At 42.1% G+C, this 13,871-nt stretch overlaps 1 protein-coding gene and 1 long non-coding RNA gene across 3 annotated transcripts in view; one reads left to right on the top strand and one right to left on the bottom strand.

The window, feature by feature from the left end:
- Positions 1-1,742: 1,742 nt before the first annotated feature.
- Positions 1,743-2,347, bottom strand: LOC150050049 (uncharacterized). Its single transcript, XR_016538562.1, has 2 exons — positions 2,146-2,347; positions 1,743-1,970 (listed from the first exon to the last, which is right to left on the bottom strand). It is a non-coding gene; the product is annotated as an uncharacterized LOC150050049 (long non-coding RNA).
- Fbxl2 (F-box and leucine rich repeat protein 2) overlaps positions 2,151-13,871 on the top strand; it is a 72,575-nt gene continuing 60,854 nt past the window's right edge. Inside the window, exon 1 of one of the 2 annotated variants that reach the window (XM_090351813.1) lies at positions 2,151-2,249. The gene's annotated coding sequence lies outside the window, so the exon portion shown is untranslated. The remainder of the gene's footprint in view (positions 2,250-13,871) is intronic. The other variant, XM_090351812.1, reaches the window with a different exon arrangement.

Raw genomic sequence — 13,871 nt, forward strand, 5'->3', positions numbered from 1 at the left:
GTAACTGTACTGTTAGAGGAAATTATACACCGTTAAAGGAAAAGCATGTAGCACAATGTCTTAACCCATTTGTGATAGTGACAACATATCACAGACCAATAATTTATTTTAAAAAACAATAGAAATAGGGGCCGGGAGTTTGGCCTAGTGGTAGAGTGCTTGCCTAGCATGCACGAAGACCCTGGTTCGATTCCTTGGTACCACATACATAGAAAAAAGCTGGAAGTGGTGCTGAGGCTCAAGTTGTAGCCTTGAGAAAATCCAGGGACAGTGCTCAGGCCCTGAGCTTAAGCACAGGACAGGCAAAAAAATACCCAAGCCAAACCAAACCAAAACACAATAGAAATATATTTTCTGTAGCTTTAGAGACTGAAAAAGTCAGGAGTAAGGTGTTAGCAGGCTCAATTTCTGATGAGAGCTGCTCTTGGCTATCAAGATGGTGCCTGATGTTGCAGCCTCCAAAAGGGACAGAAAACTAATGTTCAATTGGCAGAAGGGACAGAAAACACAGAGGAACTAAACTCATTCTCTTAAGTCCATTATTTTTATTTGAATTTTTTGTGGTACTAGCATTTGAAGTCAAGTCAAGGTTGCTAGCCAAATGCCCTATCACTTTCAGCATTTTTTGCTTTGGTTATTTTTGAGATAGTATCCTGAGGTGCCAGTGGATATCAATCCTGCTATGTATTCTTCCCAAGTAACTGGGACGACAGGCATGGACTATGGAGCACAGATTTATTTTGTTGTTGAAATGAAATCTTATTCACATTTTGCCAATCCTGCCATTATTTTTTATTATTATTATTATTATTATTATTATTATTATTATTATTATTATTGCTGCCATTCTTGGGGCTTGAATTCAAGCCTGGGCACTGTCTCTGTGCTTCTCTTGCTCAAGGCCAGCACTCTACCACTTAAGCCACAGCACCACTTCCAGCCTTTTCTATTTATGGTACTGAGGAATTGAACACAGGGCTTTATGCATTGCTAGGCAAGCACTCTACCACAAAGCCACATTCCCAGCCTTAGCCTTCAATCTTGAGCCTCCTAGTCTCCATCTCCTAGGGGACTGGAATTACAGTTGTGAGCCACCACGTCTCTGCCATCCAAGCAAACTTAAGAGGTGGAGATCTGAGGATTGCAGTTCAAAGCCAACCTAGGTAGAAAGTCTGTGAAACTTCTATCTTCAATAAACTATCAATCAAAAACAAAAGCTGGAATGGAGCTGTGGCTCAAGTGGTAGAAAATTAACCTTGAGTAAGAAGTTCAGGGACAGCAGCCAGCCCAACTAAATTCAGTCCCTAGGACTGGTGTACACCTGCACACACACACACAGCTTTAAAATCCAATAAGTTACTTGTTGACTCAATAAGAGGTTATCTCTTGAAAAAGCCTTAAGTGTTGCTGTGGCTCAAGTGGTGGAGTGCTAGCCTTGAGCAAAAGCAGCTCAGGGACAGTTCCTAGGGCCCGAGTTCAAGCCTCAGGACTGGCAAAAACAAACAAAAAAGAAAACTATTGTGCTGGTGACTAAGTTTATTTCCAGGGCGTACACACATTGCTATTTGTTAATTGGTATGAAAGGTTTCATATTTATATTTATATTTATATATATATAATTTCTTTTTTTATATCGGGGTTTCTCTATGTTGATCAGGCTGCCTTGAACTCTTAGGTTACATGTCTTCTTGCCTCAGTCTCCCGAGTAGCTGGGTCTACAGGAGCCAGCCACTGCATCCACCTTAAGATGATCATTTTTAATAGAAACATATGGATTATGACATAGCATATATGCTCTGCCTCACTACATAGTTTATTCGAAGGCTGGCCACCTCAGGTGTGGGGATTTAGTGCTGTTTTCTTCTTGATAGTTCCAGTGAGTGGTCATTTGAAATGTCCCCAGTGCGTAATTCGTTCTTTAAATGAATCATGGGGGTCTCTTTCAGCCGGGCAGTCTGCTACTGGGCCACCTGTCAGGTACAGGGCATCAAGGTGATCAGACTGAGCAGGGACCAGACGCAAAGCAAGCTTTGCAAAGAGGCCCCGCCCCAGAGCGGCGTGAGGGCGAGAAGTGGGCGGTCCCAAGGGCGCTGCCTGAGGGGGTCACGTGACCGGCGGCAGCCAATGGACATCTCCGGAGCCCACCTTGAGGACGGGGCGGGGCGCCGGACTGGCGTCACCAGGACAACGGGCGTCGCCGGCGCCGTGTGACTGAGGGCTGTGGGTGCTCTCCCGGCTCTTCGGCCATGGTGAGTCTGAGGACCGAGCTGGCTGGGCCGCCTCACCCTGGAGCTCCTGACGTCTCCCCACACCCCCCGCGGGTTCCCCGGCTGTGGGGCGGCGGCCCGCGCGGAGGCCCGGGGAGGGGAGGTGTGGGGCCCGCCGCGCCCGTCCCGGCCGCCCGTCCCCGCTGGGCAGCCGCGCTCCCCGCCGCCGCCCCGGGGGTCCGGGTCCCCCGCGGGGATCCCAGCCTGGCTAGACCGCGACCCCCCGCCCGGGCCGCCGCACGCGTGACGCCGCAGGCCCCGGGAGGCCACCCACCCCGCGAGGGTGTGGTTAAAAAAAGAATGTCTGTGGCTGTGACATGGATTCCTATTTTTACTGTGGTGCCGCCGTGTGTACTTGCAAGCCTCGCTTTTGTGCCCCGGGATGGGGTCGCCCCCTGGATCCCTCACGCGGATCCGGGAGTGCCCACCTGGCCGGGGGACATCCGGAAAAGTTGTAGTTTTCAAAAATGGGGGGTGGGGGGGCAATTGAGCTGGAAGTTTTCTTCTTTCTTTCCTTCCCGGTGCAGCACCCTCCCTCGTGAAGGGATGCAATTCATAGTGACTACCTTGGAAACGTCTTCAGTTCTTGATCTCTGGTGAACCTGGGAAGCCGTGGGCATTCATCATTCACTTGGCCTTCATGGGACAACCCTGGAGGAGGTGTGGGTGTGAATGAGTTGCCCCAAGGTGGGGTGTCCCCAGAGTCTACTGAGGGGGCATCCCAGAAGCAAAGAAATTGGACTCCCCGCTTGGGGGATAGGCCCTTGGGATGGAATATTTAAGGGTTAATAAGGATTTTTGTTTGTTTGTTTTTTAACATTTTTTTCTTTCTGTGGTTTTTGAGGTTGAACCCAGGGTTTCAGGCTTGCTAGGAAGGTGCACTATCACTTGAGGTATGCGCCCAGCCTTTTGTTTTTGTTTTTGGATGGAGACGTGATGATGTATTTTTGCCCAGGCCCGGTCTGCAAACTGTTTGTACTCCTGGCTTGAATTGTTTTTCTTTTTATTATGAATATATAATATATATTATATATGTATAATGTATACACATGCATTATCTATCTATAATTTGCACTGGTACTTGGGCTTGAACTAGTACCTTGTGCTCTTCATTAGGTTTTTCGGCTCAAGCTAACTTTCTACCAGTTGAGCCACGCCTCCACTTCCAGGTTTTTATTGGTTAGAAATGAGTCTCTCAGATTTGTGTGCCTGGGCTGGCTTCAAACCCCTTAGATCTCAGCCTCCTGAGTACCTAGGATTACAGCGGTGAACCACTGGTACCCAACTTGCTTTTTTCTTTTGGTCAGGGGGCAGTTCTAGGGCTTGAACCTATGGCCTGGGCACAGTCTTTGAGCCTTTTTGTTCAAGGCTAGTGCTCTACTTCTGGCTTTTTTTTTTTTTTTTTTGTATGTGTGTGTGTGTATGCTTAATTGTAGTCTCACAGATTTTTCCTACTCAGTCTGGCTTCCATCCCTGATCCTCCGATCTCACCCTCCTGAGTGGGATTACAGGTCTGTGCCACCAGTGCCAGCTGCTTTGGTTATTTTTAAGAGGGTCTAACAAAGGCTGACTTAGACCAAACTTTTCCCCTGCTTGTGCTTTGCACATAGCTGGGTGGCAAGCATGGCATACCGCACAGATTTTTTTTTTTTTTTAAATTGAGTTGGTATCTGACAACTTTTTTGCCCAGGCTGGCCTTGAGCCACCATCTTCTTAATCTCCACTTCTGGGGATTACAGGTGGAAGCCATCTCCCCTGGCCTGTTTTTTCTTAATAGTTAAGCAGGAACGTGTGTCAAGAGAAGGTAGAGATTTTGCATTTCTCATTAACTCTAGCAGTCCCCAAGTGTGGGGTTTGCTGATACCAAGAAAAGAACATTGCCCACAATAGCACCATTACCATCTTTATTTTGTGCATTTCTTTTTAGTTTGGAGGCTTTCTTTTGTCATGCTTATTGTTTTGAGACAGCATCTCTGTGTGTAGACTGACTGGTGTAGAGTTCACAATCCTGCTATTTTTCTGAGTACTGAGATCATAGGCAAGGGCCACTATATGCAGCCCAACAGCTAATACCACATTCATTATTGTGTGTAATCTATGTGTGAGGCACTATTTAAAGTGTCTTAATATTCCTCTAACTGTGCCACTCTTGTGAGAAAAGTGACATTTTTCCATTTTACAGATAAAGATGCTGAAGGACTTAGAGGTTGAAAGAACTTGCCCAGATATCCTAGCTAATAATAGTGCTAGGTTTTGCAAGCTAGCAGTTTGTTACAGAATCTGCTTATGGGATCACTGGATCTGTAATGTCTAGTTTGTCATTATGTATTCTCTATAGACTGGCCATACATATTAGAAAATTAAAGCTTTCTTATTGGACTTGTAGGTTTTGAACAATTATGAATGCTTTGTATTTAGTTGTTGTTGGCATTGCTTTAGATTCACAGAACAGAGTAGGCATGCTAGCTTTCTCTTTTCTCCTTTTGTATTCTGCTTCACAAAGTCAGGAGAACAGGCATAACTCATACTGAGTTTCTCCTGTCACTTCAGTTTATGTTTGGGAATTGCCATTTACTTTTGTGAATCGCAAAAACCAGTGTTTCACATAAAGCATTTTATATTTGGAGAATGCACTCTACTACTGGGCCAAACTCCCGGCCTATGGAGAATGAAATAGTTTTTAAAAATGTTTTTTTAAGCTGGGCACCAGTGGCTCACACCTGTAATCCTAGCTACTCAGGAGACTGAGATCTGAGGACCACGATTCAGAGCCAGGCTGGGCTCTTATCTCAAATTAACCACCAGAAAACCAGATGTGGCATTGTGGCTCAAAGTGATAGAGCACTAGCCATGAGCTGAAGAGCTTAGGAACAGCACCCTGCTCAGAGTTCAAGCCTCAGACTGACCAAAAAAAGTTTTTAAAAATTAAAAAATTAAATTTAAAAATATATCACAAATACATTATATACAATTATGTAACATAGCTATATTATATAATATAAATATATACTTTTTATATATACATTACATAAATATAACTTTTTACTCTTTACACTATTGATCCTTCTTTGGTCTGTACTGTGGTGGTAAAAAGTAGTAGCTTTTTTTTAAAAAATATTTTTTATTGTCAGGGTAATGTATAGAGAGGTTACAGTTACATTCATCAGGTAGGTGCATTACTTCTCACACATTAATACCCCTTCTCATGTTTTTGTCCCCATTTCCCTCCTCCAACCCCCTCCTAATCATCTTGATCATCTTGTTTTTCCCCTTCCCTATTTCAAATAAACAAATAAACATATACAATATACCAGGTGACAGAGTTAGATATAGTAACCACATGAGATTAACCATAAGGGGAAAACCAGAAAAGAAATAACATTGTACATTAAGAACAACAATCACAAAGACAAACCTCTTGTTTCTATATCCTGGAGTTCATTTCATTTAGTCTCATCCTATATGACCTTATGTACCTAGGTTTTGAGCTATTGTAATCCTCAGCAAGGAGCATCCTAGGTGTGTACTAATTAAGACAAATGAGGGAAACCATTAAGCCTATGTTCCTTTGGGTCTGGCTTCACTTAATATGAATTTTTTCCAAGTCTTTCCGTTTCTTTACGAATGGGGCGATGTCATTCTTTCTGATGGCAGCATAGAATTCTATAGTGTATAAGTACCACATCATCTTGATCCAATCATCCACTGAGGGGCATGTGTGTTGGTTCCATTATCTTTGCTATGGTCAATAGTTCTGCAATGAACATTGTTGTTCTAGTGCTTTAGCATGTCCTTGTTTCTGGATGATTGGATAAATGCCAAGCAGTGGAATTGCTGGATCATAGGGGAGCTCTATGTTTAGTCTTTTGAGGAATTGCCATATTGCTTTCCATAGTGGTTGAATGAGTTTACACTTCCACCAACAGTGTAGTAGCAATCCCTCCTGGCCACATCCCTGCCAGCATCTGTTGTTACTAGATTTCTTGATCATGGCCATTCTAACTGGAGTGAGGTGGAATCTCCAAGTTGTTTTAATTTACATTTCTTTTATGGCCAGAGATGTTGAGCATTTCTTCATGTGTCTATAGGGCATTCTTATTTTCTCCAGAGAAGTCTCTCTTTAAGTCTTTAGCCCATTTTTTAATAGGATGGTTGTTTCTTTGGGGATTTGTTTTGGAGAGATTCAATTTTTTGAGCTCTAGGTATATTTTAGATATGAGGCACTTGTCTGTTGTATGGCTAGTGAAAATCTTCTCCCACTCTGTGTGCTTTCTATTTAACTTGGTAGGTATATCCTTTGCCATACAGAAGCTCTGCAGTTTAATGCAGTCCCATTTGTCCAAACTTTCTTTAATTTGTTGTGTTTCTGGGTCTTTTATTAAGAAAGTTTCGTGGGCCGGGAGTTCAGCCTAGTGGTTAAAGTGCTTGCCTAGCATGCATGAAGACCCGGGTTCAATTCCTTGGTACCACATACATAGAAAAAAGCCAGAAGTGGTGCTGAGGCTCAAGTGGTAGAGCTCTAGCCTTGAGAAAGTCCAAGGACAGTGCTCAGGCCCTGAGCTCAAGCCCAGGACTGGCAAAAAAAAAAAAAAAAAGAAGAAAAAAAAGAAAGTTTCGACCTGTGCCGAGGAGACCCAGTGTATCTCCTATTCCTTAGGAGTAAGTAGCTTTCTTTCATAGAACTCTCAGTCCTGAGCTGATCACATTTATACTCTTCATTCATTTTAACATTCTGAGGAGATAGAGGTTACTACCTATTTAGTAGACCTAGACAGAGTAGGCAGTTTGTCTGTGGTCATAGTTAGTGAGTGGCACAGCTTGGATTTAAACTCAGCTGATTTTATGCCAAAGTCAGAAATCTTATCCAGTATGCTGTGGCCTTCTAAATTAAAGTCTTATATCTAGGATGAGCACAAATGTATTATAACATTATTTGGAATTTCAGTATTGCTGGATGATGGTGGCTCATGCCTGTAATCCTAGCTACTCAGGAGGTTGTGATCTGAGGATTGTGATTTACAGCCAGCCTGGGCAGAAAAGTTCATGAGACACATCTCCAATAAACTTCACAGAAAAGGCAGGAAGTGGTGCTGTGGCTGCAAGTAGTAGAATACTAGCCTTGAGTAAAAAAACTGAAGGACAGTGCCCAGGCCTTGAGGTCAAGCGCCACCACTGACCAAAAAGGAAAAAAGAAGAAGAAAAAAAAAAGGATCTCAGTGTCAGTTGGGTGGCTCATACCTCTAATCCTAGCTACTCAGGAGGCTGAGATCTGGAAGATCATGGTTTGAGGCCAGCCCAAGCAGAAAAGTCTTTAAGACTCCATCTCCAAAATAAGTAGCAGAAAGCAAAGCTGGAGGGGTGTGGCTTAAGTGATAAAGTACCAACTGAGCAAGTATGAGGAAGCAAGACCTTATGTTCAAACCACTCTCTCTTTTTTCTTTTGTCCAACATGGGGCTTGAACTCAGCGCCTGGGTGCCGTCTCTGAGCTTTTTTGGCTCAAGGCTAGCTCTCTACCACTTCAAGCCACAGTGCTACTTCAGGCTTTCTGGATTAACAGGAGATAAGAGTCTCATGGATTTTCCTGCCTGGGATGGCTTTGAACCTTGATTTTTAGATCTCAGCCACTTGGGTGGCTGGGGTTATAGATGTGAGCTACTAGCACACCACTCCACTTTCTCTTTTTTACATTAAAAACTCCATTAGTGTTGTCTAATGAGATCTTGCAAGACTTAATTGACCATTTGTGTCAATGCAGACACCAAAGTTCAGATATGGACATCCTTGGATGAGCTACACTTTGACTGTTGCCTGTTTAGTCCCACCTCTACCCTGTGTAGTCTTTGTCAGCCATTGCCTTTGGCTGTACTAGTGTGACTGTCCGAGGTAGAGTGTCATGGAGAAGAATAGGATTGCAAAAGAGACAGTCCTTGGCAATGTTTTCATGCACTCAGTATCCAGGTTCAAACCCAGTTTTCAGTGCTGCCCTTACAATTATGTCTTTCTTTGGATCTTTCTATAGTTTGTTGGTTTTTTTCTGCTCACAGGAGTTATTGCTCTACTACTTGTGCCAAACCACCTTCAGCCTAGCTTTTTTTTTGCTGGTTAATTGGAGATGGATCTCTTCGACTTTCAAATTGAGGTAACTCAGATATTATCCTCCTGAATAAGATATGAGACACCAGCACATGGCACTAATATTTTATCTTTCTGAATTTAGTTTATTTCATTTAATATTATGATTTCCATCTGTTTTTTCTGTAAGCAACATAGTTTTATTTTTCTTCATGGCTGAATAGTATTACATATGACTTTCCATAGTGGCTATACTACTTTACATTCTCAACAACAAAGGGTACCTTTTCCTAATTCATCCTTGCCAACAGTTTTTCTCCCCTTTATTATCATGTATTAGTTGCACAAGGGTTTTCACTGTAATGTTTCTGTATATGCATACAGTGTACTCTGATCAAACCAAACCCATCCCGTCTATCACTCCCCACCATCCCTCCTGCATATATACTCTTGGGACAGGTTTCATTTTTTTTTTTTTTTTTGCCAGTCCTGGGCTTGGGCTCAGGGCCTGAGCACTGTCCTTGGACTTTCTCAAGGCTAGCACTCTACCACTTGAGCCTCAGCACCACTTCTGGCTTTTATCTATGTATGTGGTACCAAGGAATCGAACCTGGGTCTTCGTGCATGCTAGGCGAGCACTCTACCACTAGACCAAACTCCCGGCCCCCCATTTTTTATTTTTATGTGTACTATCTCCTTTATGCCCTTTCCCCCACTTCACTCTTCCTTGTACTTTCTCCTAAATACCTGTTTTACATTCCTGTCACTATTTTTTAAAGACTAAATTTATCGTATGAGAGAGAACCCACACTATTTCTCAATCTGGCTTACTTAACATGATGATCTCTAGTTTATCCATTTTCCTGAAAATGACAGAATTTCATTCTTTGTGGATGAATATTACTCCACTGTATGTTTGTATGCATATGTATTATGTGTTCTTGTGTGTGTATAACTGTATGCACTTTTTAACCCATTCATCAGTTAATAGATACCTAGACTTAGGCTGTATTTTGGCTATTGTGATTAGTGCAGCTATTGGCACAGGTGTGCAGATATCGCCACTGTATATTAACTTACATTCTTTTGGATATATGTCCAGGAATGGATAGCAGGATCATATAGTTTTGTCTTTAGATTTTTCTCTCTTTTTTTTTGGTTTGATTTTTTTTTTTTTCGGTCATGGAGTTTGAACCCTGGGCCTGGGCATTGTCCCTTAGCTCTTCATCTCAAGGCTAGCACTCTACCACTTGAGCCACAGTGCCACTTCCAATTTTCTGGTGGTTAATTGGTGATAAAGAGTCTTACAGACTTCTTTGTAAGGGCAGACTTTGAACCTCAATCCTCAGATCTTAGCCTCCTGAATAACTAGGATTACAGGCATGAGCACCTGGCTTATCTTTAGATTTTTTTTTTTCCCGCCAGTCCTGGGCTTGAGCTCAGAGCCTGAGCACTGTCCTTGGACTTTCTCAAGGCCAGAACTCTACCACTTGAGCCTTAGCACCACTTCCAGCTTTTTTCTATGTATGTGGTACCGAGGAATCGAACCTGGGTCTTCATGCATGCTAGGCAAGCACTTTAACCACTAGGCTAAACTCCCGCCCCATCTTTAGATTTTTAAAGAACTTCTAATTTACATTTTTACTAAATGTTTAAGGGTCCCTTTCTCCTCCCTCCCACTTTGCCAGCATTTGTTTTCATTTTTGTTGTTGTTAATGGCTATAGGTCTTGAACTTGGGGCCTGGGTGCTATCCCTGAGCTCTTTTGTTGCTCAGGCCTAACACTCTACCACTTCAAGACACAGCACCACTTCCAGTTTTCTGGTGGTTAATTGGAGATGAGTCTCAGGGACTTTCCTGCCTGGGATGGCTCCATAGAGCTCAGTTTGCTGAGTAGCTAGGATTCCAGGCATAAGCCAGCAGTGCCCAGCTTAAATTCTTGATAACTATTCTGACTGGGGTGAGATGGAACTACAATGATGTTTTTCATTTTCTTTATGAGTATTGAATCTTTCATTTTTAACATTTTCTTTTGGAGTTTCTTTGTTCCAGTCCTGGTGAACTCAGGGCTATGGCACTGTTCCTGCACTTATGTGCTTAAGTCTAGCACTCTACCACTTGAGCCATACTGCCACATTAGCTTTTTTGATATTTAATTGGAGATAAGATATTTAATTGGATATCCTGCCCAGGGTGACTTGGAATGGTGATTCTCAGATCTCTCCCTCCTGAGTGGTTAGGAATACAGGTATGAGCCATCCACCCCTGACCTCCTTCATGTACTAGCCACTTAGTACTGCTACTTTTGAAAACTGTCCAATTTATTTGCTTGCTTATAAATTGTGTAATTCTTCTGATAGTTAATATTTGGAGTCTTTATTCTAGACATTCCTTTATCTGATGAATAACTGGCAAAGATTTTCCCATTCTGTTGGCTGGCTTAATTTTCTTTTATCTCCCCCTTTCCTTTTGCTTTGCTTTCCTTTTCTTTGTCCCTTTCTTTCCTTTTTGTGTGCAAGTATTGTGGCTTGTACTCAAGGGCTCTATGATAAACCCTTTGTAGATTTTTTTTTTTAATTCAAGGGTAGTGCTGTGTCACTTATGCTACACCTTCATACCTCTGGCACTTTGCTAATTATTTGGATTCTGCCCCAACAGCCTTTGAACTAGATCCCCAGATATCAGACTCTTGAGTAGCTAGAATGACAGGTATGAGCCTCTGGTGCTTGGCTGTAGGTTTTCTTTTGATGCTAGAAATTCTTTCCTTTGCTATCCAGATTTTTTTTTTAACTTAGTGCTATGACATTTCCAATTCTTATTCTTATTTTCTGAGCAATTGGGGTTCTATTCTGAAAAAAAGCATTACACATGACTATATCCTCAAGTATTTCCCCCATTTTTCTCTCACATTTTAAACATTTTTGATCTTCTGTTGAGATCTTTGCTCCATTTGGAATTGTCATACCAGGTGAGAAACATATAGTTTCACTCTTCTACATGTGGATATCCAGTTTTCCCAGCACCATTTGTTGAGGAGACTGTCTACTCCAATGTTAGTTTTGGCACCTTTGTCAAAAGTTAGATTAATGGCTATTGCTGTGCAGTCTTCTACATCTTTTATTCCAGATCTTCATGTCTGTTTTGTGTTAGTACTAGGATTGGTGGTATAATTATTTTGTGTATGTGTGTGCGCACATGTGTGTACTACTGGAGCTTAAATTCAGGGCTTGGGTGCTCTTCTTTAGTTTTTCATTCAAAATAGCTGGTGTTCTGTCATTTGAGCAACAGCTCCCCTTCTAGCTTTTTGATAATTAATGAAGATAAGACTATCATGGACTTTCCTGCCTGGACTGACTTCAAATTGTGGTCATCAGATCTTAGACTGATGTAGCTGAGTAGCTAGGATTACAGGCATGAGCTGCCAGTACCCTGCTTTGTAGTGTAATTTGAAGCCAGAACTTGATACCTTCAACATTGCTCTTTTTGTTTAGTATTGCTTTGGCTATTCAAGATCTTTTCTGATTTCTAATGGATTTTATGATTGATTTTTTTTTCTATTTCTGTGAGGAATGACATTGGAATTTTGTTGGGGATTGTATTGAACCATAGATTGCTTTCAGTACTACAGCCACTTCTACATTGTTTTTTTTTGTGGTCCATGAACATGAATGAACTTCAATGTCATTTTCAATTTCATTCTTCAGTGTTTTATGATTTTCACTGTGGACTTATTCTTAGGCATGTAACCTTTTCTTTTGGGGGGTAATTGTGAATGGGATTGTTTTCCTAATTGCTTCCTCATTCTGTTCATTATTATTATTATTATTTTGGTCAGTCCTGGGCTTGAGCTCGGGGCCTGAGCACTGTCCTTGGACTTTCTCAAGGCTGGAGCTCTACCATTTGAGCCTCAGCACCACTTCTGGCTTTTTTCTATGTATGTGGTATCAAGGAATCGAACCCAGGTCTTGGTGCATGCTAAGCAAGCACTCTACCACAAGGCCAAACTCCTGGCCCTGTTGTCTGTTCATTATTATTATGTAGAAAAGCTACTTTTTTGTGTGTGCCTTTCCTAAGGCTTGAGCTCAGAGCCTGGGCACTGTCCCCGAGCTTTTATGCCCAAGGCTAGCACTTTACTATTTGAGCCACAGCTCCACTTTTGGCTTTTTTGGTGGTTAATTGTAGATAAGTGATATTGAACTTTCCTGCCTGAGCTGGCTTCAGCTGGTGATCCTTAGATGTCAGCCTTCCAAATAGCTAAGATTACAGGCATAAGCCACCAGTGCAGTCGCTACTGGCTTTTTTTTCCCATATATTTTTTATTGTAATTAATAGAAGGGTTCCATGATATTTGCCAGATAGATGGTGCGTTAATTCCCATACATTGATACCCTTTCACATGTCTTGGTCCCCATTTCCCTCCCGCTATTGGCTTTTTAAACGTTGAGTTTCTACCCTGTTTCTTCGTTGAAAGTGTTTTATCAGTCTAAAATATTTTTTTCAATTAGGGTTTATAGATCTTTTAAAAATAGACTATCAGCTGGGTGTTTGGCCTAGTGGTAGAGTGCTTGCTTATTAGCATTCATGAAGACCTGAGTTCCATTCCTTGGTACCACAGACATAGAAAAAGCCAGAAGTGGTGCTGTGGTGGAACTCTAGCCTTGAGAAAGCCCAAGGACAGTGCTCAGGCCCTGAGTTCACACCCTATGACTGGCAAAAAAAAGTAAAAATAGAATATCATTTGCAGATAGTGATAATTTACCTTATTTGTATCCCTTTTACCTTTTCTCTTGTTGCTGTAGATAAGAACCCTACCTAGCACTATATTCAAAGAGCAGAGAGAATTGGGGACTTTCATTTCTTTCCTGACTTTAGAGGAAATGTGTTTTAATTTTTCCTTCTTTAGGACAATGTTGATGATAGCTTTATCATTTATAACTTGATGTTCCTAATTTCTTCAGTCCTTTTATCATGAAGGGCTGTTGAATTTTGTCTAATGGTTTTTCTGCAGCTCATTGTTAATTGATTTACATACTTTTGTTTTGTTGGTCGTGGGGATTGAACTCACAGCCTGGCGCTGTCCCTGAGCTCTTCAGCGCAAGGCTGGTACTCTACCACTTTGAGCTACAGCACCACTTTTGGTTTTCTGATGAATTGGAGATAAGAGTCTCCTGGACATTTGGGGCCGGGAGTTTGGCCTAGTGGTTAAAGTGCTTGCCTAGCATGCATGAAGACCCGGGTTCAATTCCTCGGCACCACATACATAGAAAAAAGCCGGAAGTGGTGTTGAGGCTCAAGCGGTAGAGCTCTAGCCTTGAGAAAGTCCAAGGACAGGTAAAAAAAAAAAAGAAGAGTCTCCTGGACATTCATGTTTGAGCTGGCTTTGTGATATGTATATTTTGAACCAAGATCTTGAACCAAGATTTGAACTCAGACCTTCATGTTTGCTTGGCTTTTTTGCTCATAACAGGTAGTCTATCAATTAACCTACACCTCCAGCCAGGCTTTTTCCTGAATGGTAGTAAATGGAGTCTT

The sequence above is a fragment of the Megascapheus bottae genome, chromosome 18 (assembly GCF_031878675.1).
Source record: "Megascapheus bottae isolate mThoBot1 chromosome 18, mThoBot2.hap1, whole genome shotgun sequence".
NCBI classification, from domain to species: domain Eukaryota; kingdom Metazoa; phylum Chordata; class Mammalia; order Rodentia; family Geomyidae; genus Megascapheus; species Megascapheus bottae.